This window comes from Bidens hawaiensis, unplaced genomic scaffold (genome assembly GCF_021521415.1).
Source record: "Bidens hawaiensis isolate Kalapana, Puna unplaced genomic scaffold, B.hawaiensis_p1.1 tig00006836_1, whole genome shotgun sequence".
NCBI lineage: Eukaryota > Viridiplantae > Streptophyta > Magnoliopsida > Asterales > Asteraceae > Bidens > Bidens hawaiensis.
In genome coordinates this window covers 995,419-1,006,629 of record NW_027491466.1, presented here as the reverse complement: position 1 = coordinate 1,006,629, position 11,211 = coordinate 995,419, and the positions used below count along the sequence as shown (strand labels likewise).

General features: G+C 36.0%; 1 pseudogene; it reads right to left on the bottom strand.

Annotated features, from left to right (window-relative positions):
* Window positions 1-9,086: 9,086 nt before the first annotated feature.
* LOC143633635 (monothiol glutaredoxin-S2 pseudogene) lies at window positions 9,087-10,009 on the bottom strand (annotated as a pseudogene).
* Window positions 10,010-11,211: the final 1,202 nt, after the last annotated feature.

Genomic DNA, 11,211 nt, shown 5'->3' with positions numbered 1-11,211 from the left:
ATATTTTCTTGTAGTTTTGTGTGAGTCCAAAAGGGGAAGTAATAAAAATATTATTTTGGTTTCGTCTGATTCAAGAAAAGGAAATATAATATATCCCTTTTGAGTGGTATTAACCAAAATAAAGGAAGTAGTATTTGTTTTTTCTTGGTTCTTACCTTTGGAGATCAAAAGCATATTTGTTCCTTTTTGGGGGGTCATGTATATCAAAAGAAAGAAAATGCAGAAGTCGTATATTTTGTTTTAAACGATTAGGGTTTTTTTTTGAACTCTTTGGGAGTTGCTATTACTTCGCCACCACCATAACTCTTTGTGCTGCCACCCCCTAGGGTTTTGCTATTAAATCGACACCGCTGTCAAGGAGAAAACCGCATGGTATAGTCGTGTTTTACGACTGTTAATCAAAGAAGAAGTTGTGTCAGCTGCTTCTTGTTACCGGAATATAAACGAATGTTTGCTTTTATTATGTGGTTCGGGTATTTGTTGACAGGAGTTTCGGGGTGCAAGAGAGGACATCGGGTTTTGGGTTAGAGTTTGTATATTCATTTTTTCTCTGTTTCTCATTTACGATGTCTGAAGACGAGAAGGTTCGAATCGAAAAGTTTGACGGGACTGATTTTGCATGGTGGAAAATGAAAATAGAGGCGTTACTTGGTGAACATGATTTGGATATGATATTGGAGGAAAATCCGGATAAAATGGATAAAGCCGAAGAATCAATTTGGAACTCAAAGGATAAGAAGGCTAGAGGTAAAATTACATTGGCTTTGACGAGGAGCGTTGCATTTAATATTATGAAAGAAACCACGGCTCGTGGTATGATGACAACTTTGTTAAATATGTATGAAAAACCGTCTGCAGCCAAAAAGGTGTTCTTGATGAGGGAATTGTTTATGACAAGGATGCACGAGGGAAGTTCAGTCACGGGTCACATTAATGATTTCAACTCGATCATGTCAAGGTTAGCTTATGTGGGCATGAAGTTGGATAATGAGACTCAAGCTATTATATTGTTATCTTCATTGCATGAGAGTTGGTCTGGAACTGTAACGGCCATTACTAGTTCTGCGGGGGCCGATGGTTTGACATTTGAGGGGGTCCGAGACATTGTGTTGGGTGAAGACGTTCGCCGGAAAAGCACGAGTGGAGGATCATCTTCTGGTATGTTTTATGCTGGCAGGGGAAGGGAAAATAACAGGAGCAGTGGGAGTCGGGGGAGGAGTTCGTCTAGAACTCGGAAAAATGTGAAGTGCTGGAGGTGTAATGAAGTTGGACATGTTAAAAGTGATTGTCCAAACAGATTACAGGGAAAAGATGCTGAGGTGAACACTGCTGAACAGGTTAATGAAGGCGTCAGTGATGACGAGGCATTATTTTGTAGTGTTGATAGCATGGTGGACTCTTGGGTCATGGATTACGGTTCTTCATTTCACGCAACGCACAGCGGGGAGACGATGGTGAATCTAAAGGTTGGTAACTTTGGAAAGGTACTTATTGCTAATGGTGATGTTCTTAATGTTACGGGCATGGGGGATGTTAATTTGGTAACTCCATTGGGAACCGTTTGGAACTTGAAGAATGTTAGGGTTATTCCATCGTTGAAGAGAAGGCTTATCTCTGTTAGTCAGCTGGATGAACTAGGCATGGAAGTAAAGTTTGGTGGAGGTAAATGGAAGGTAACTAAAGGTAGTCTGGTTATTGCTCATCAAAACAGGCGTGGTTCATTATACATGGTGCAGGTGCCTACTGAGGGAAGTATGACCGTCCCTCAAAACAAAGTCGGGTTCGCTGAGTCGAAATGGCAAAATAAGGTTCAATTTGCAAGAGTGGAGCCTGGTGCCAAGGTGATTCAAGCTGAGCGGGGTCGGAGGTCTAAAACAGGTCAGGTGTTTGGTGACAGTGGGAGCGCGGGTTGTGTTCCCGGAACAGTTACAAAACAACGTTGGGTTTTGAAGACCGTTATTTCGATTGATAAAATCTCTCCTAAGGAACTCTTGCTGAAAGAAGAGAGTGGTAGTGGTTCTCGGGTTATCTCTGGAACGGATGGATCGTGCATATCAGTTGAGATAGAGGACGGGTCAGTTTTTACTGACGAGTTGGAGCTCGGCGGAGCTGCAACTGGCCCTTCTGGTACTTGATGCTGAAGGGGGTGCTGCAACTAGGTTGTAAGTCTCAGCTTGTTTATGGGAACTGGAAGCTTGGAAGACTTGTTAATAAAGATTACTGATATTATTGATGACTAGATTGCTTTGTACTTGAATGGCAGGCTAGAGTTTATCGCAAGGCCTTCAAGTGGGAGATTGTTAGGATTAGTGAAGGCCTTTGGGCCGGGTTCGTTAGTTGACAATTAGAAGACAAAAGGAGGCGACCCGTTTAATTATGGAGGATGGCCCATTTGACGTTTTCTTGGTCCCTGAGTCATTTAACCTAATTGTTCTCTATATATATCATGGTCATGTATTGTAATCTTTGTACCGTGCTTAATAAAAATACCATAGTTGTAGCCCGTGGACGTAGGTCGCCTTGATCGAACCACGTAAAATCTCGTGTCTCTTATATATTGTTTTCATTTGTGCGTGTGTGCTTGTGTTTCCGCTGCGTACCGACTCTGTTTACTACCTAACAACTCCTCCATAACAACAGCGTTTCACTCTGAATGTGACCTAATCGATAATGAAGCAGGGCGGAATTAGACCTCCTATTGCCTTTGTTGCGCTAATTGGTCATAATTGGGGCTAACTTCTGCGAACTATCGGTAAGCTTATGTTCAACCACATCTTAATTTTGGATTAAACATGCTTGATATCTCATACCTCGATCTTTGCCCTAAAATTTATTTGTGAGATGATTTTGTGGTTATGTTGTTAAATTCAGGTTTTATATTAAAATTCTAACACATTAGAAACCTATTCAATTATAAATTTAGCCTTCTTTCCCAAAACAAACGAAAATGAGAAAATTGTACAGGTTCAAGAAAATGAGAAAATTATAAAGGTATTCTGATATAAACCATGTGATGAATTTTAGTTCGAGAATGTCATTTCCATCTAATCTTTAATCGAGTCCCTGGTACGTATGTTTCTTGGTTTATTTGATTGCTAATTAAACAAATTAAAGTCTTTATTATGCTGTAAATTTAATTTTAAGAATATGTTTGCTGTACTTATATTGCATAATAAAATTATGCAAAATGATCTTATAAAGTTGTTAGTACCATTTATTGAATTAGTAGAGGTTTACATTTTACTACTATAAAGTTCTTTAAATGCTATTTTTGTTTATAATTCTCTGTTCTATGTGCTTGATTTATTTTTAATCCAGTTTACCTTTCCAGACAGAGACAGACCAGAGCTGAAAACCGCGGTCCTAAACTAGCAACCATTTTTGCTCAAAAGGTTACTATGGGTTAATATATTTTTACAAGTTTCAATTTTGACATCCAAACCCCTCATGTATTAAACGTATCGATCTTGACCTGCGTTTTTAATTATCCAATGTTCTTTTCCTATTAAAATTTGTAGGGAAACGCTTCAATCTAGACCAATTCACATGGGTTTATGGGTTAATTTCAGTGAAGGTTGTGGTTGTTGGTTTAATGTTGACTTAATTAACCCCTGAAATTTGTATCCCATTAAAGAAATGAAATTTCATATATATATGCAGGCATCACATGATGACATCAGCCAAGATGATCCAATGGCTGATGGCAAACGAAGATCAATATTGTGGCGGTCATCTATAAATGACAGAAAACACGTTCAAGATTCCAGGAAAATGGTTTCTACATACGTTGTTGCTGCAACATAGTTCAATACAATGGGTTGAGTAACAAAGTCAACAGAGATCGGGTACAAGTCAATCTTGATGGTGGTATAGATATATCTACCAGTAGCGTGCCTTTAAAGTAAGTGCGGTCATAGTAGACTAATAAAGTAAAGGAAAATCAAGAAAAAAACAATCTTGATGATGATATGTATACACACCCACACACCCTCACCAATTGTGTGCCTTCAAAGAAAGTGAAGTCAATCTTGATAACAGTAGGGATATGTCTTCCCATAGCGTGCCATCAAAGAAAACTCAAGTTTATTAATCGAATTGTTAGTTGTTTTTAGACTGTATTTATGTTGTGTGATGGTGGTTAAAGAAAGTTGGTGACTCGTAATTAACAACAACCAAGTGAACTTTGATTCATTGAAGCTCGTAGAGTTAACTCAACTGTGAATATCACAAGTGTGTAAAACTATAGCGAGTTACCAAGTTAACCTTTTTGGCTTCATAATCTTCATTCCACATGGCTGACTTGATTTTGTTACCTGCTAATTGGATTTCATCATGTTTCATGTCTTACTTTAATGCAAAATGTCCTTTTAGCTCTATTTCTAAAACTATATGCAATCGAATTACATTTAATGAGGTTTTTCAACAAATTAGAGATGACTGAGATATGAGTGTCACGTTGAACATGATCATCATCTAGGAAATATTGTTATTTGATTGGGTTGTAAAAAATAGTGATTTGAAAATTTGTTTGAACAAATGCTTAGTTACATATGAGAAGTTTAAAACACAGGTTGATGATTAACTTTTGAAGTATATTTTAAATAGAAATACTTCAAAATTGTAAAAGAAAATCCTTTATGATCATTCTCATTTTAATATGTTATTTACTTAAAATAATTAGATTTGTCAAAAAAACATTATTTTCTAAAATGGATGTGCATTTTTGACTTTCAGAGTCAAACGGGCTACTTTGAAAATGTATAAGGTTTAACTTCAAGGGTCAAAAGTTACCTCACATTTATTGAGGGGAAATGTCATATTTCGCACCCGCCGCAACGCGTGGACTCTTTGCTAGTAATTATAATGTGTTAAATCACTCATGCTAAACATTTAATTTTCTAGTGTTTGTAATTAAAGCATTACTTTTATTTAACCTCTTATTCGAAACATGTTTTAGAATGGTAACTTACTGGACTGATTTGAAAATTCATGAAAATAGTATTAAAATTGCTTTTTGAAAAACGTGGGTGCTACAATTTAGTATTAGAGCATTGGCTTAAAGATTTTATGCATTCACATAACGAGTGTTTAAACCTAAACCACCTATGCTTATGATAAATTGGGTGCGGTAATCGATCCGAGAGTCGAGACAGGAACATAAGACATATAGCTATCTTTAGGGCAGCCCTGTGAGCCAACGAAATCAAGTTAGGGCTTTAGACCCACACTTAATTAAGGTCTCAATGTCCAAAAAAACATTATATATAGATATATTATAATAGGCAAAGGAAAGTTAAAGTAATGTGTTGGTGTAATGGTAGGTTTTGTTCTAAAAAATATGTCATGAGTTCAAAACTTGTAGTAACTAATTTTTTTTCTTAACAATTGTCATAAAAGGTCCCAAATCTTATTTCGATTTAGGTCTTCACATTTGTTGAGCTGACCCTGGCTGTCTTAATAGTTCCCCAATGTGTATCAAATAGATGTTTTCATGACTTACGGGAACCAAAGATATGTAATTGTCTAGTTAGTTTCACACAAACATATGTATATGTTACATATAATTCATGCTTAGTGAAAATAAGCAAAGTTGTATGCATGTGTGTATATGTGGCTATGTGGTTATGTGAACCGCACATGGTGACATGTATAGTGTCCCGACATTCTCACCTAGCTCGTGTATTATAAAGGTACAATACAAAATGTGGACTTGAAACTGTCATGTCTATGTAAAGATAAACGAGTAGGCAAAGGTGGTAGTGTGATATTTGTCATTTTCGGGTCGTTTTGTATTCCTATTTGTGTTGTAAACCCAACCCGTTTTATTTTCGAATCCTTTGATATTAGTAAAATAATGAATTTTATGTTGTAATCATGTTTCATAGTTTTCGTTTCGTTTCAAAGTCTTTAACGGTTTTTAAAGCACTTATTTTATGCTCAACACGACTCAAAACGAACTACATGGACTAAAACTGCCAAAATTCAAAATTGGCCAATGATCACCACCCTGCGAGGAGCGTAGGGAAGGCCTCAGCCTTACGTGTGGCGCGACCCACGTGTTTGGTCAATCAACAACCAGTTTTGGTTCGTTTTAGGGCATAACTCCTGTTTTAACCATCCAAACCGACAAAGACTTAATCCAAATATATTCTAGAACCCTCCAAACATATTGCTATCTTTGGAAATAATTTATTTAAATCGGAAATCATTTTAAATAAAAGCAACAAAGTGCACTGAATTATCCGTATGCTTAGGAACATTCAACATGATTTTATAGACATGTGAGGATAAACGAGTCAAAAACGAGTTAAACGAGCTGAAACACAAACCAAAACAAATCTGATCTCCTGCAGCCCTGTGGCCGCATTACTTGGCCACCAAGACCACCTAGTTCGCGTGATGTGGAAAGATGGTTTTGGCAACTTTCCAGATTTGGCAGTTTTGGTCCCTAAAGCTTCCAGAAATGAGTTTTTAGGCCAAAATGTGTGTTTTTTAAAAATTTTAATATGTTTAAACATCAAAACAATATAAAATAAATTAAATAACAGAATTACTAATAAGCACCTGGTTTTATAAATAATAAGAATCCGAGTATGAGCTCGGGTCAGTTAAACAAATAAACCAAAATTGACGAATGTCAAAACCTTCAAAAGTCTTCCCTTCAAACTTGCCCAAATTGGTAAACTTACCCCCCATGTCTTTCATAGATTCTCTGTTCGCCATCTTGATCAATAGCATATTAATTTGATCTTTATTAGTGATTCGGAAAATACTTTCAGATCAAATTTATTTGGTGAGAATGTCGTATAAAGGCAATAAGTTATCAAGTTGAGAACTATTTCAATATAAGCATAATTTCTTTGGAGGAGGGGCACATCGGTATTACCCATTTAATGGTCAATTCTGCACAATCACCTTATTTCTACCCTCAAGTATATAAGAATTGATAACTTCATCAACATTGATGGTTATATATAGAGAGAGATAAATGATCCAATACAATAATTCCTAATCGTACATTACGTACGTGACTCGTATCCCCGTCGATTTCAAATAACACGCGGTGGCAATACTGTAATTTTCATCAAATCTGATTCGCTGCTCCCATCGATTCCGTCCGTCCACCTTCACAATGTCCGTTCAGCAATCCGTCACCATCCGACGATTCTGTCCACCGTACACCATCTTCCTCCGTTACGACTTGTTCACATGTCAGTTGATAAAATTGACCAATACCAATTGAAATTGAAATTATTGAACTAATTATCAGTTAAACTTTGAAATTGGTTCAATTAATCATCAGTTTGAAGTTTTAATTGATCAATTTTGAGTTTTGAGTGATGAGTTTTAATTGAACGTTTAAAGTTTTAAGCGCTATTTGCAGAAACCCAGTTGCAGACGTTCCATATTTTGTTCATATGATCGAATCGATTATCAAATTGACGGTTGATTGATAACTGTTTGATGATTACGAGATTATATGAAGTGATTTCAGTGTTCAATTTCATGTTGTAGGTGTTTAATTTTTTTTGTTAGTTTAGAAGTTCTTTTTAGAAGTTCAGAACTTCTAAACTTTTTTGAACACCCAGAACTTCTCAGAAGGTTTAAAGATGTTCATTTTTTTATCACCCAGAACTTCCTTGAACCTATTAGAACGTTTAAAGATGTTCATTTTTTTTGAACACCCAGAGCTTCATTGAACGTATTAGAACGTTTAAAGATGTTCTTTTTTGTCAGAACGTTTAAAGGTCTTCAGTTTTGTTTCAAAACTTTTAAACATAATATTTTGAACCCTAATCAGAGCTCGATTGAGTGCATTATTTCTGCAATTCCATAATTCTAACGAATTAGGGTTAGGGTTTTGTCAGACGTCAGACGTCACATCTGATGTAACACAACCTCCGGCGCCACCTTTCCGGCGCCACCATTGCCGGAAAAACGTGAATCTTGCCGGAAAAGCGAGATCTCACTCGTTTGGCCACCGTTTTCACTGTTTTTCGTCCCGTTCGACCCAGATCTGAGATAGGGTGATCCCTAAGCTCATCTTAGGTTCGGTTTATACCCGATTCCACCCGGATCTCGTGACTTCAACGGTTTAACGTTGTCGGCTCGTTGTTTCGTGACTAAATCTAACGGGTTTGTATCTCTACAATATCATACTATCATTACCTCGGGTTGATGCTTCTTCTATTTCGGCTAGAAAGAAAGTAGGATGAGAGAGAGCTAAGTGTGTGTTTTGTGTGGTGTATGGAATATGTGAAATGAAAAGGATTAAAGGGTGATTTAAGGCTTAAATATTATGGATCATGGGCTTCAGCCCATGGTCCATCTTCCTTCCTTAATAACCCAAGTCCATAATCCATGTCCATTACCCAACACTAGTCCGACCCATGCTAACTCCTACTCTATTTATTATTTCCCCGCTAACCCGAGTAAACTTTCTCACAAAAAATAAATAGTATAATTAATATTAATTTAGAAATTTCGGGATGTTACAATTATTTCTGCAATTCCATAATCGTTTGATGAATCTAAATACTTCTACACATCAATTCGATTGATTAATTCATCATTTTTTGATCAATTTTGAAGATTTCTTGATGTTCAACGCCGTTCAATTTTGATTTGGTTTTTGACTTTAGAGATTTCATACTTTAAGCTGTGATTAGAGTTTAGAAATTGGATTAGATTGAACGACGAGTTCCGAATTTGGATTAGAATCGATTTGTAATCGACAAATTTTGATCACGGACTACTGTTGGGTTATTTACAAAATTGCTACAACGTGTTTTTTAATCTAACGCTCTGGAAAGTCACGTACATAATGTATGATAAGCCATTATTGTACGTTAACCCACCCCTATATATATTTACACACACACGGCATGTTATCATGCTTTTTGCCAACACTACTAAAAATTTAATCGACCGGATCAAAATTATAAATGCGTATGTAATTATGTATACAACATATTAGTAACGATTATATTAGTACGTCTGCAAATTCGTCGTGAAACCTAAATCCCATAAGGCAATTCACATAAGACAAACTATAAAAGTAGCAATATGAGATCAAATTTTGCAACAGAAATACGTTCATATTATTTCACTGTATTTTCACACACCTTTAATAGAGTAGTGTTGTGGTATATATGCAATCTAGTGTGATCGATATATGATCCATGATATCATCAATCATCATATTTTCATCCTTAAGTTTTTTGTATATTTAACTGCACTCATAGTGTGCTTTATTACATTCATAATATTACGTTATTGGAGCAATCATATATCAAGTTAAACCCATAAAGCTCCAGCCCTGATGAGCATAGGCTTCAAAGCACTCTTGAGTTGAAGACTCATGATTTCATTAGCTCCGCCAACCAACTCACCACCAATGAACACAGCCGGGACCGTACCACACCCACGCCCACACAATGCCTGCTCTATCTCTCGGCCTCGCACTATCTCATCAAGCTCGTAGACCGTCGGGTTCACACCAAAGTCATTGAAGAGAGACTTGATTGTGTGGGACAAGATGCAAGAACTCTTGCTGAAGATCACCACTGGCCTGTCACAAACCATTCGGCTCACTCTATCCATCGGTGAATAATGAAGCGTTAACGATCGAAGACGGTATTGTTTTTATTTTATGATTTAAGGAAATGAGTTTCGTATATGTTTTGTGTGAAATGTCAAGGAACATGGGGAGATATATAGGGGTTTAGAGGATAATATGTGGAGAAAAGAGAATGTTTTAGGCTGGTGACAGATAATGATGTTAGGTTCTAGATATGGTCATATGAGCTTTGTTACAAAAGTTGATAGTAATACGTAGGCAAAAGTTGGTCGGAGAGAATCTGCTTTTGAAGCAATTTTGTACGGCTTCATATTCTGTTCATCAAGCACGTTTATTCTTAATTTCTAATGGTCTTTTCAAGGAGCGAAATACCATATTTTTTTCTCAAAGGTACAAGTTGGGCGGTTTCATAAAATTATATTGTACATAGCTAGTCATTTGATCAACTAATACTTTCTTTCGTTATATTTGCTATATAAGGTACGTAGTTAGTTCTTTGTTTTAGACTTGTAGTTATATGTGCGTACACACACCAAACATCTCTATAAATTTATAATATTGTAATGATTTATGTTAGAATAATTAACGAAGTTAGTAAATTGAACTGAAATGACAAAAAATATTGAACCAAAGTGACACAAATGGTACAACATTTGGACGCAAAGTCAGGGCCGACTCCGAGAACCCTTGGAACGTTTTGGGCCCGGACAAGTGATATAGAATTTTGTGTTTGTTTAGATTTGGTTTAATAGTTTAAATAACTAATTTATTAATTAATTTTTATTTTTATATTTCTTAATAAACTCAAAACGATTACAAAAAAATGACAAGTAAACGAGAACAAGCTGCGCCGACGCCCCTTTTGAATAACAAAGCCAATATTACCAAAAACGAAGCTTTGGGACACCCAATCTTTTAAAGAGAGAAAATAATAATAAGACCCATAAAAATATATGTTGTGTTGTTTCTACGACTTGAACTTGTGTACTTTGCATTTTCTTATAATGGATTTTCCAACCCAACTATGAAAACTTTTATGTGCGCAACTGGATTTATAATCTAAATACATTTTAAATGTATAAAATTAAATTATAAATTATAAATTAAAATTGGGCCCTTCGAAAGGCCGGGCCAGAGCCGGAGCCGTAGCCCCCCCCCCCTTGGGCTGGGCCTGCGTGTGAGCCTTGGCCGAGGCACCTTTTTTTGGGCCAATATAAATATATATATATATATATATATACACATACATACAGTTTCAAAATTTTCTAGTAGTGGTGGTGGTGGCGGTAGAAGTAAGAAGAAGAAGAATAAACAGTTAAAAAAACAAGAAGAAACGTCGATCATAACAACACTGGTTAGTCGTTCTTCCTTCCAACCCTTCACATAACTTGAGGGGAATTGAAAATACAGAACTTAAATTATCTTGTAATTTTCTTGAAAATGCACTGAAGTATAAATGAAGATCGAATATTGATGGTGAGGAACTTTATTTGAAGTTAATTAGTTCATTAGACACATTATATACCATGGAATTAATTAACTCCATTAAAGTTTTGAAGCAATTGAATGAGACCAAAGAAAATTTATCAAATGCAAAGATTGCATATAGAATATTATTAACTATTCCAGTT